The sequence below is a fragment of the Copadichromis virginalis genome, linkage group LG11 (genome assembly GCF_057382275.1).
Source record: "Copadichromis virginalis isolate Kocher_CV1m ecotype Utaka linkage group LG11, C_Virginalis_male_GT1.1, whole genome shotgun sequence".
In the NCBI taxonomy this organism is placed as follows: domain Eukaryota; kingdom Metazoa; phylum Chordata; class Actinopteri; order Cichliformes; family Cichlidae; genus Copadichromis; species Copadichromis virginalis.
The window spans coordinates 14,693,214-14,704,347 of NC_140628.1; positions in this window are offsets into that span (position 1 = coordinate 14,693,214).

Sequence of the window (11,134 nt, forward strand, 5' to 3'; positions counted from 1 at the left end):
TTTCATGTTGGGCAACCCACAAGTTTTGAATATAATCTGCCTGTTATCGGCCATGCACGGCCTACCAGTAATCTGTATCACATCATTCAATGCTGAAAAAGTGTAAAAGTCTTCAAACAGTCTCGGCGACTAGGATAGTGGTGTAGTGATTAGCTCTGTCGTCTTACAGCAAGAAGGTGCAGGATTTGTATCCGCTTGCCAAGATTGCCTGTCTCTTTCTAATAACACATAATGCGTGTTGCTCTCTATTTATTACGTATTACAACAGATGATAACCCAAGCAAGATTGGGATACCTACTGGTTATTGTGGCGCTATGACAACTAATCATGGCAATTTGATGGGCTTATAACACATCAATCAGCTGAGGTGATGTGTGCCATATATAGCTGATTTATCATTTTTTTAAGCACTCTTCTGTTGTTCAGTTGTTCCTAACAATGTTCGCATCAATATTCAGGTGATTTTCAGAACATGAGAGACTGAACTTTAATGCATGTGTGGGAATGTCAAGAGCTAATTACTTTTGCCATTTTTGAGTTTAGGCTATAAATAAGCCAATCTTTAATATAAACAGATATGTGCTTTGTTGTAACCAATGACATTGCACAGCCCTCATTAAGAAGCCATACTCGTAATCTTTAACTGCATCAAAGGATTGAACATACCACAACATCACAAAGCCATTACCTATGATCTCCAAAATGTTCATTCCCAGGCCTATGACTCATAAAATTCCCATTTGACAGTGACAATGCTGATCAAGTGTCCTGTCATCAGCTTAGGAATTAGGCTAGTGTGGACTTTTCTGACATTGCATCTAATAAAGCTGCAGATATCCCAGCAGCTATCCCGCACATTCTTCCTGCGTGAAGCAAGCAGAGAGGGAGACAGTGACATGGGGCAGCAGAGGGTGTACAATGTTATGAAAATAGACATGCAGGAGCACACACACACACACACACACACACACACACACACACACACACACACACACACACACACACACATAAATAAAGGCTCTAGAAGTTCCAATAAATACATAGTGATTCTTGAAATTCTGTTAGACACAAAGACAAGGAGGATTAGATTCGTATAAACAAGGTTAAGACAGGTGTGTGTGTGACTGTGTGTGTGTATCTGTGTGTGTGTGCTGGGGTGATTGAGGGGATCATTTCATACTAAGAGGGATTGAGAAGGTAGTCAAGGACAGATAATCACTGTGAGCAAGAGCTGTCAGCTGTACACACAGTGGGAAAGCAAGTTAGAGTTTTGCATAGAGAAGGTCAAAAGAGAAGGGCACCATAGCTGTGTGTGTGGGTGTTCATGTGGGTATGTTTGTGTTTGTGAAAAGGAGACAAATTACCACTGATTCTCAATATTTAAGCGTGTTTCCCTCAGATAAGCAAAAAATGCAAAAAATACACACAGATCCGTGTTGAGGATTGTGACTTTTTGGTAAATGTGCTTTGCTTTCGTGCCAAGAGTTTGATGAGAAGTGTGATACCATTTACATATCTGCCAGGAGATGATTAGCTTAACTTAGCATAATGAATGGAAACTGGAGGAAATGGCTATCCTGCATCTGTCAAAGCAGCAAAGCCTACCTACCACGTTGCATTTTGCGCAACCCCCCCCCCCCCCCAAACGATGTACTATACAATATCCGAAGTGCGGAAAACAATCTAAGCCTTAAAAACTAGAGTTAAAGGGGATAATGTACTGGAATATTTCTTGGCTGGTAAATGTGAATTCCCAGCAAGTCATGTAAAACACCAAATTGCTGTTTTTAGACCTGTGTTTTGTTACCTTTCTGACACAGCCAGGCCTGTTCTTTTCATGTTCTCCGCTTGTGCAAAACTAAGCCAACGCTATGCTTAAAGTTGCTCGTAGACATATGAGGGGTATATTAATCATCTCATGTTTTAATCAGACTATTTAACACGATCCTGGTGACTGGTGACCCCTAAAGAGACCAGCTGACAGAAGAAGAAGAAGATCAGTCATTTCATTCACCTCTGTAGGACAGTCTCATTTCTCAAAATGTTGAACTGTTACATAAAGAGTTTTTTCCTTAAGTTTGCTTAGTAAAAAACATATTTTTCTTAGTTTTTAATATGTGCATGTTTAAGTTCAAAATGTGCCTGTTTAGCACGAGGGTAATCAGGAGTGGCTTTTTAGGTGTTTTCTTTTTTTTTAAGCCTCTAGAAATTAGAGGAAAGAAAGCAACCCCTTTTTATCAAGAGTGAGAAAGTTTCAATATTGTCCCCGTTCTTGCTGCCTCGGTTTTGGGTTTGTTATGAAGCCATGCGAGACATTGACAGCGTACAGGGGATCAAACACTGCTTCCTAGGAAATTTTAATCACTGGAGCACCACCAGCTCTTTTTTCCCCCATCACTTGTTGCCAGGCAACAGGTGTGGGAAACCCAAGGTATTCTGTATGTGTGTGCGTGTGGTATATCTGTTGAGAGGAATAGGAGGGTACGCAGATCAGGGTGTGTATAGAAAAACCTTGGGGCTATTTTATTAATCTGCATGGGGAGCCCTTTCTTTCACTGCTCATGCTTTCTAGCAGGCGGCCTGTCTGCCCTCGACTTTTGTCCTGTGATCTTTCAGCTCTGCAGGAACCCATGTCGCCCTCCAAGACAGCCTGTGTGAGAGTAGCTGTGTGAGTGTGTGTGTGTGTGTGTGAGAGAGAGAGACTTTCAAAACCCTCCAATCGTTATGGAAAGTTTGCAAAGCCACATCTCTCTGGAAAAATCTAGTTTAACGTGCAAATACTGTTAATCACTTTTGTTGACTTTTTACAGAACACATGGTTCAAGAACAGCCCTCGAGAAATGTCAAGATTACTCACTATAGAAAGTTGAAAGAAGGCAGATGGCCTGAGCTTTATTTTTCTAGTGAACAATTTCCTCTCAATATAAGGGCTCTAATGGAAAGAGCCTGAATTAAAACATGTGTGAAAGTACAATTTCCCCCTTTGCTTCTCACCCAGGCAGAACAACCCTGGTGAACCGCACTGCAAAACGAATTTGTCTTTTTATTAAGTAAATTAATTCAAACATTTCTCCATCCAAAGAAAAAAAAAATTAGGACTCTTTCCCCTTTTCCAGCATTGCTCAGTGTTGGCCACATCTGTTCGGCCCCAATTACCAGTGGCTAATGTTGGGTTGTTGATTTCAGGAACTGTTGAGACAGTGCGGTTTTAACAGTCAACAAATAGCTCCTCAGATGTTCCAAACATTAGGTCAGTGGAGTGATGCTTCTCTGAAATGCACTGGGCAAAACATAAATCCTGTTGCTCTTTTGCCAGTGTTTTTTGACTTGGTTCAGTTGGTTGTTTTTGCAAGGGAAGTATAATTCCATATAACTGGATGCACAAAAACTACCTGTTCCATAGTCAGCCAAGCGCAATTTTCCAAAGAGCTTGTATGGGTGCTACAAACAAGAACACTGAAGACTTTTGAGCAAAACTAACTGCAGACGTGCAATTGGTCCTGTTATTTTGTGCTTACTAGTGCCAAACAAAACATGCTAACAATGAAAATTGTATCATGCTAATAAAATTTTGAGCGCATGTAAGGCTGAACTTGTTCAACTTCTTAGTTCATAGAGTTTGCACTGGCAACATTTATGAGCACTAAACAAAGAAAAAGGTTAGAGGTCAGGGGAATGTCTTTAACTTTGGAGGGATTTGGCCTCCAGATTACTGGAAAAGATCAGAGGTTCTTCTTGTAGTTGGCAAGAACCTATATAATCTCCCAGTTTCAATTACAGTTAGTCACTGTAAAACTTCAAAAGTTGATCCTCGTAGAAAAGTTAAGGAGTCACCAAGCCCTTTTCCTGTTAACCATGACTGCTTGTACAACATTGCATGGAAATCCATGGCTGGGATATTTTGTATGGGTAAGAGCCACAAGATTAATGTGGGAAAAAAAAATCCATATAGTGTTTTTCTTGTTTTGCTATGTCCCCAAATAAATGAAGAGATGAAAGTTTGTTTTTCATTTTGCCCAAGAAATGGCCCGCCTTTTATTATATAATATCTTTGCAATAGTCAGAAACCCAAATACAAGGAGACAGCAATGTTTACAAAAAAGAACAGGAAAAAAAAGCTTCACTTATCTGTCAAAACTATCTGTCAAACTTTCTGGTTGAAGTTGGTCACACATTGTTATAGTAACCAACAAAAAAGAAAGAATCTCTCCACCCAGAGGCCAGAGGCTCTAAAAAATTAACAAGTGTTGATTATTTGCACACAAGAAATCCATCTCATGTTTGAAAACCAGTCATATAAAAATACCCGGGACCCATAAAACAGCTGGATTCATGGGCTGGTGTTTTTATAATTAAAGCCAAAGCTTATTTCTACTAATGACCAGAGTGGGAGTGTTTAGCGGGGACAGTACATGTGTGCCGCACACAGGGAAAATCCAAATGATCTGCAGCAGTTATAGGAAATGAAGTAAAATAAGAAAAAGAACAGCAAAAATGATTTAGGGGTTGAAATGTGAGCATGAGGGAGGTCTTTAAATGTTCCTGCAGTGCTAAACTGATCACAGTTTGATGATGACTTGACTTCACTAACAAACTAAGGCAGAGGTTATTAGTGCCAACGCAGTAATCAAACAATATCTGATTTATATTGAAAATATTACTGTTGTTAATAATAATTATTTTCAGTTCTGAAACAGAATATAAAACCTGTAATCACAAGAAATTTGAAAAGGAAAGCACAAAGTTTTCAACACTGGAACTATCAACCACTACAATTATAATAAGGTCATATAAAACTGTGACTGTTCCCAGAATTTTGTTTAAAGTCATCATTACTGTGGAGTCTAATTAGGGATGTTTCTAAATGTGCTCTCAATGTACATGTGAAGCATGCCTACAGTATTTACCCAGAGTGAACCTAAATGCAGCTGGACAGCACACATGTGAAGCACATGAAGCCAGTAAAACAAGACTGATTCTGCATCCAACCAAAAGAGCTGGGCAATTGAATACAGTGGCTGTTTATAGCCAGTGATAATGGCCTACATATAAAAGCAACAGTAGGCTAATTGTGCTTGTGAGCTTGTGACATACGGTAGTTCTGTCCTTAAAGAAGTCGCATGACGCAAAATGTCAAGTACACCCTTTATCTGATATTTTGTGTTAAAATATAATTTTTTGCTTGATGATAAGTGCAGTTTAAGCAAATAAATTCCAGTGTGGTTAGCCAATAGAAAGTTAGGTAGATAAAAGATCTGGAACTGATTAGAAGTGCTCCAGTTGCATTTGGTGGCTACTCACTGCAACACCCAATGAAGTCCAGTGACATGTGAATGCAAGTGAAGGAGGCCATCATTAATCTGAAAAAATAGAATTGGCTTAATCAACAATGTGGTTCAATGTTAAAAAGAAAGAATTCACTGACCAGCTCAGTAAAATCAAAAGTTCTGAAAGACCACAGAAGGCAACTAAAGTGCATTTAGAAAAACAACTTTACAACATCTAACCAAGTCAAGAACACTGTTGAATAGGCACGAGTATTATTGTTAAGGATGTCTATGATTAAGAGAAACATTTATGAATGGAATCACAAAGGGTTTACACCAAGGTGCAAACCACTGCTTACTCTCAATACCTAACCAGATTGCACATCGTCAGAAAATATCTAAAAAAGCTCGGTTCTGCAGAGTACTGAAATAAATCTTTGGACAACAAAATCTCGGAAACCAAGACTAACTCGTAGCAGAAACAAATGTGGACAGAGACAAACAGTTCGTGATCCAAAGCATACCACATTATCTGTCAAACGTGATGGAGGCAATGTTATGGCATGGGCATGTATGGCTGCCAGTGGAATTGGGTCATTAGTGTTTACTGATGAAGTGACTGTTCATAGAAGCAGCAGGATGAATTGTAAAGTGTAAAGGGACGTACTCTCTGCTCAAATTCAAACAAATGCTGTATAAATCGGACAGAACTTCACAGTGTGAATGGATAATGACCCAAAGCATGCTGCAAAAAGCAAACAAAGAGTTTTCTCAAGGGAAAGAAATGCAGTATTCTTCAAAAAACAGAAATCAAATGGCATCTGAGGGTGGCAGCAGTCGGTGCGTGGCAGAGCATCTCAAGGGAGGAAACATTCCAGGGATCTCACCAAACAAGCAATTTGTGAGATCCCTGGAATCTACACGTCAGGCAAATATTGGCTGCAAAGATGTTTCATTTAATTATTAAACAAAATGATAAAAAATGGTGGCAAGGTGATTAGCACTTTTGTCTCACAGCAAGAAGGTCATGAGTTCAATTCCACCATCAGGCCAGGGTCTTTCTGTGTGGAGTTTGCAGGTTCTCCCCGTGTTTGCGTGGGTTCTCCCCGGTTACTCCGGCTCCCTCCTACAGTCCAAAGACATGCTGTTATTGGGAAATGGATAATTGGAAACACTAAATTGCCCATAGGTGTGAATGGGGGAGCAAATATGAGAGTGAATGGTTGTCTTTGTCTATGTGTTAGCCCAGCGATAGACTGGTGACCTGTCCAGGGTGTACCCTGCCTCTCGCCCTAAGACAGCTGGGATAGGCTCCAGCGCCCCCTGCCACCCTGAAAAGGATAAGCAGAGGCAAATGGATGGACAAAAAACAAAAATAAAATAAAATAAAAGCTGAAAGTCTGACCTCCAATCAGATCTTGCTTGATTTAAAATCCACTCTGATGGTATATGAAGAAAAAAACTTCAAAAGTTACTTAACTGACTAAAAACCTTTGGACCTTACTATAAGATGATGTTTTATTTATTCTTTCCTTAAAAAAGTGAAGATTACAATAATGATTTCTGCACCGATCAGCAATCCCGCTACAACGCCCGGTCGTTTTGGAAGTGTGGACAGCAGGCTGGATTCCAAAATGGGTTTTGGATAATCCCCAAATGACATGAGTTCTAGTGTGCCAGGGCAATTATTTCTCTGACTGAATCTTGAGCGTTTACTGTTTATTAAATGAAGTTTTGGCATATACCATTTTTTTTAATCAGTGGACCTTTATGTTCTCAGAAGAACTCTTATCCAGGTCGAGGGGCAATCTTACCTAGACATACACTGACATGCAATGTGGGACTGGCTGTTGAGAGGGGCTAATGCAGCACAGATCTGGGGGCTCGGAGGGACTATGGTTGGATGTGAGTGATATGGGCAGGTTTGTTGTACTTGGACGATTTGTTTGGCAGAAGATATTCTCATCCTTTATCGTTACTGAAACGAGCTGGCTCTGATGGTTCACACCAGGAAATACCACTTACCTTACTTTACAATAATAAGTGTTTTATAATCAGGTATGCTTTAGTTTACCTTGGGCTATGCAACTGAACAAAAAGAGAAAGGGATCTGGCTGCAAGTGCAGACACACAAAAACACACAGAGAGAAAGAGAGAGAGAGAGAGAATTTGATGGATATCATCGACCTCCTAAGAGATGACTCATTGTCACTTCAACTTGAACTTACTGGAATATCCAAATTATCAACAGGTGGTAAACATGCTGTGGAAGTGTTTGCCTGTGTGTGTGTCTGCTGTGTGACCTTGTGAACCAAATATGGGGTGCGATTCAGGGAACAGATGGAAACACACGGCTAGGCCTCGAGCACTTTTGAAAACATTTTAGCATGAACATTTTACAGTGCGCAGATATATATTATGACATCAAAAAGGACTAGTGCAGTAGCAGTGGTTAACAGCAGCTTCTTCAGTCTCAGAGTGATTATAAGCAGTGACCTCAAACAGAACTTTTTGCTTGCCTTATCGACAGCCTTGCCCCTTTATTTTCCAGCCGTTAATTTGTCTTGGACTTGTAGTGATTAGTGTTTTCGACAAGTGAAGAAAAACAAAAAGCTCAACAAATTGTTGCCAGCAGCTGTGGCCTAGACTGAATTAGTTGATTCATGTGTTTGTTATAAGGTGTTAAATCAAAGTTATTAGGCTATAATCATATTTTACAAGACATGACTAGCAGCTCAGTTCCTGGCCGCTGTCGTGTCGTGCATGCTTGGTTGTGGGAGATAAAAACATCTTCTATGCTTTTTTTTCTTCTTCTTCTATGCTCTGTGCCAAAAGGAATTTATGATTTCCTTGATTGTTTTTCTTTCTTTCATTCTGGTTTCACAACATCTTCACAGCCAGTGGTTGTTGAATTATTTACATCACGTACCACGTTTCATTTAATGAATTTTTTTTTTACTATAGCACAGAATTAAGACAACAGTCACCTTAAAGCTGGGTAGGGTAAAGCCCCTATAACATGAGAGTGAAAACACCAACAATCAGATAACCCCTTATGACTAAGCACTTGGTGACAGCGGGAAGGGAAAACCAGGCTCAGGTAGAGGTAACCATGACCAGCTAGGGAGTGGAGGGAAAGAGAAGAGAGCAGAGCGAGACAGTACAAGAGATAAACTTAATTAAAAACTATTATTTAATTGCAGCAGTAGTATATAAAGACATGGGCAGTTAAAAGAGGTGAGTGAAGTGGTACTCATATAGTTCTTTTCTATTTTAACTGAGCACTCAAAGTGCTTTACACAACTTGCCTCATTCGCACAAGCACTTTTTTCTATGCTCTTTCTGCATTACACTCTGATGGATGCATCAGAGAGCAACTTGGGGTTAACATCTTGTCCAAGGATATTTGGCATGCAAACTGGAGCAGATGGGGCTCAAACCACCAGCCTTCTAGTAATTGACTTTCTCTACCACGTGAGCTACATCCACCCCAGCGAGAGAAGGAGGGAAACCCAAGCAGTCTAAGAGATGATTCAGAATCATCAGTGTCAGCCTTAACCATAAGCATTATCTTAAAGAAAAGGTTAAGTCTAATCTTAAAAACAGCAATTGCATCTGTCTCCCAAATCCAAACAGGGAGCTGGTTCCACAGAAGAAGTTGAAGAGTCTGACTTTTAGAAACACTGGGAACTGGATAGCCAGTGAAGAGAAGTTAATATATCAGTACTCTCGCTGCCATGCATCGGATTAACTGAAGCTTTTTCAAGGAGCATTTGACTCCTCCTTGAAACAGCTGACAACTGACAATAATAAATTGCAGGTGTCCGACCTAGAAGACATGAATACATGAACTAGTTTTCAGGATCATTCTGAAAAAGATGTTTCTATTTTTAAATAGAATAAAACAGTCTTACATATTTGTTTAATATACACATTGAAGGACATATCTTGGGTATAAATGTCTCCAAGATTCCTCACGGTGTTGCAATCAGTGGTATCGACTGCTCCTCTAAGGTCTGGCAGGACATGCACACAAATGAGTCCAGTATCAGAGGCCATGATCATCATTCAGAACCGTCAATAGCGCTCTTTCTTGTTTTATTATGCACTGAAATGCTTCAGATACACCACTTCTCTGCAGATGATCACCCAGCTGCTTAGAACTAGACTTTTAAGAAATTAGAAATTGGCCTGTAATTAAGATAGACTCATCATGTTCATAACTGTATTATCAATTAATGGTAAGACTTTGTTGAGAAGTCTTGTAGAAAATGAACTGTAATGGTTTAGTTTAAGTAATTGCTGATGTTGGAGCGAAAGGGTCTAAATAAATACCAGCAGTTTTAAAAGTTGCTGTACTTGATGATACATCAGCAGGACAGCTGTGAATCATTATTTCTAGAATGGTTACATTTTTTGTGTTAAGAATTTCACAAAGTCATTACTAGTTAAAGCTAGAGGAACGCTTTAACTTTACTTCTGGACTTCAAATATTTACAAGCAGACATTGCAACCAAGTTACTTGGATGTTTTTTGGAAAAGTGGAACATTTTAAAATTGCTGGATTTGTTATGCCAGCTGTGAAATACCTACATTAGATTGTTGGAACTTTAAACACTAAATCACGTGGAACACATAAATGTCATAAGTCTTTTCGTGGTGTTAATATCCATGTTGTTTGCATTACTCGACTATTTCTTTTAAATTCAGCTATGATAGCTTAACAACACTTAATCAAAGACATAACCAGAAAGCGGAAGACAAAGCAGAAAGCTGAGAAAGAGAGGAAGAATGCAAGAAGAGACACAGAGGGTGGGGGAAAGATGAAAAAGCCTCTGTCTGCAAATAAATCACACACCAATAGCATCCTTGTGTGCCAAAGTGAGTGATGACAATGTAATGTAAGACACAGAGAAACTGAATTAAGCAGAGTAACCGTGAGGCAGACATTTTTTGATGTTTTACTGTAGATTAAAAGCCATGAGGTGCATCTCCCCTGGATTAAAATCCACAGTGTGACACTCTCCCAGGCTGCAGTATCAAGTAGTTGCCGTTCAGGTAATCAATGAGTAATTTTTTAGTGTCAGTACTTAATTACTAAAGATTTATGGGTGTGCACAGGGGTGTTGCATGAGAACAGAAAAACATGAAAACATGAAAAGCAGTCTTGCTTGCCCAATCATAAAGCAGAGCAGTGTGAAGAAGATTGACAGGTTTGGGTGGAACTTTACCTTTATGTCCAACTGGTCTCACCAAATCATGTCTGCATGTTTACGTGTTTATCATCTTACCCCTCATTTACGACTGCATTATAATGAGCTTAACAGGAATAGCCTATAAATTTAATCTTGAACAGCTAACAGCTACGCTGACAAGTCTGTGTGCGCGCATGAGAACACACACTGAGAATGTACGCAGTCTTGGAAGAACACCCGTTGTCGTAAATATGTCTGCAGTTCGTAATGCAGGGACACATTCCAGTGTTTTCATCAGCAACTGAGTAAACAAATACACTGAACCAAGTGGAGCTGGTGGAGAACAGGTGGAGGGTTCACTGGCAAAACAATCTAAGGTATTTATTTAGCATGAATACTTCCATCATCATTTCATGCATAGCATTTCTATCACAGTTGGACAGCTGCGATAAAGAGAGAACACCCGCTTTCAATTCTAAAGCTTTACATACCAATACAAAACAATGTGGTCCTCAGTAGGTTTTAATACATTCTTGTTTAAATAAATCCTCAAATACAATACAACTTTATTTATAAAGCACATTTAAAACCAAAGGATACACCAAAGTGCTTCACAATAATACAATAGATCAAAATAAATTAATATAAAAGGCATTAACAAAATACAAAAC